Source organism: Humulus lupulus, chromosome 6 (assembly GCF_963169125.1).
Source record: "Humulus lupulus chromosome 6, drHumLupu1.1, whole genome shotgun sequence".
NCBI lineage: Eukaryota > Viridiplantae > Streptophyta > Magnoliopsida > Rosales > Cannabaceae > Humulus > Humulus lupulus.
The window spans coordinates 116,791,598-116,793,891 of record NC_084798.1 but is presented as its reverse complement, the minus strand read 5'-3'; positions in this window follow the sequence as shown (position 1 = coordinate 116,793,891).

Here is a 2,294-nt window from a genome sequence, read left to right as displayed (position 1 = left end):
ACAACGAAATCTGGAATTTCGTTTCTAGCCAGTTCTTTATGTTTGATAATTTCTTGACATTGTTTCCAATGAATAAGATATCATCTACATAAAGGATTAAGAACACCACAATGTGTTTTTCCCTAAGTTGTCAAAGACAAGGGTCAACTACATTTTGTTAAAAAACTCAGGTCTTAATGTTTTCATTAAGTTTGAGGAGTGCGAAGCTTGTTTAAGTCCATAGATTGACCTATGCAGCTTGCCGACTTTCTTGTCCAACTATTTTAAATCCTTCTGATTGATCCATGTTTGTGGTCTCATCAAGATAGCCATTGAAAATGCTTTTTTGATGTCCATTTACCTTATCTCTTAATCAAGAGTAGTGGCTATGTATAAGAGTATACTAAATGAATTTTAACATGGCTACTGGAGAGATTTTTTTCTCTAAGTCAAGTTTCTCTCTCTGCCACGAATCGAGCCTTTAATGTCTCGACCTTTCCATCAACTCCTCTCTTCTTCTTATAGATCCACTTGCACCCGATGGCCCTAAAGTCCAATGGCACATCTACAAGATCTCAAACAAATTAAGAGTACTTCGACTTTATTTTCTGGTACTTGGCTTCGAGTGAAAGATCCCTTTCAGACTTACCCATTGCCTATTTAAAGGCCAACAAATCATTGTTACTTGTGTCCCCCAACCAACTTATGGGTTTCACTATCCATATCATAGGTACCGGGTTCCGAGAAACTCTCCCACTATGACGAGGCATCGTAACTTTCTGACTTGGATTAGTCGTTTCTAAATCTACCTTGTTTTCATCGACTTGCGTTGGTGAGGATGGAACAATAGTTTATCATTTTTCCATTGAATACTATTTTGCTACGATACTTGAAATTCATTATGTAGTCGTTATCCAGAAAAGTAGCATTTGTAGAGCCAAACACTTTCTTGTCTACTGGACTATAAAACAGACCACCCTGAGTACCTTTAGAATAGCCATCAAAAATGAAAACCTTAGTTCGTTGTTCTATATTTCCTACCTTTTTCCTCAAGACATAAATGGGACACCCCCAAATTCCATAATGACGTAAGCTAGGTTCACAACCATTTCATAATTCTAGTGGTGTCTTGGAGAAAGCTTTGAGACGGCACAACATTTAAAAAAATGTCACATGCGGTCTAGGTAATATGTCTCCAAAAAAGATCTGGGTAAGAAGTTGGTACAGTTGCATAGTGTTTACACAAAAACGAACTACCTGATGACGTGGCAGGATTGGACTACACGTGGTAGTTTTAAGTGAGTATAATCTGCTCGACCATCGACTAGAAGAGAATTAGCTCATCAGACAGCATAATTATGGACGACCAGCCTAGTCGCATATATTCATTTATTGCCTTCACATGTGTGATCTTGTAATTACGTATTGATTGTAATTTCCATTATTATTTAGATACGCCCGTATTAAATATAATTAAGGCCCATTGGCCCATGTAAAACTCCTTGAGCCTATAAATAAGAATCAAAGGGCTCAAGGGAGAGGACTTTTGGCTTTTTGAACTTTTGAGCTTCGGAATTCAGTAGAGAGAAAGAGAGTGTTTTTAACCATCACAATTGTATTCTTCTAACATCTTATGAAACTCGTGAACCCTAGTTCATTGATCACAGTTCATGGAATTCTACATCAATAAGAACACTAAGTGGACGTAGGTCATTACCATTTGATTAGGGCCGAACCACTATAAATTGTTCGTGTCATTTATTTTTTCGTCTTGGTTTCATCTCATTTTTCATCTTATTTTTTATCGTTTTATCTGACTCCATGTCATTGAAAATTTCGAGGGCAACATTTTGGTGCTTTCATTGAGAGTTGAACTCAAGACTTTCAACAAGATAAAATAGCGAAAACATCCAGAAAGACTGAACAAACTTTTGGTGTCGCACCAACCTAGCCTCTTCCACAAAATTTGGCTGAGGATGAGCCACAAGTGGAGTTTGAAGAGGAAGAAATGGATTCTAAGACCTTGAGGACAACAATGATTGTGTTGCAGGAGGAGTTAGCCAATCTGTAGGCTAATCAGGAGAATGTGGCTGAAACAATGGCGTTGCAGCAAAGAGAATTTGACCGGCAACGTTAGGAGTTGAATGAGCGACATGCTGACATGGACCGCCGACAAAGAGACGCCACTATTGCCCTGGAGGTAGCCAGTCAGTTGGCTCAGGGACAACCTGTGCCAACCTCTCAACCGAATCAGCCACCAAGTGCACCACCACAACAAGGTCCACATCCAAATCATATACAACATCACCACACTC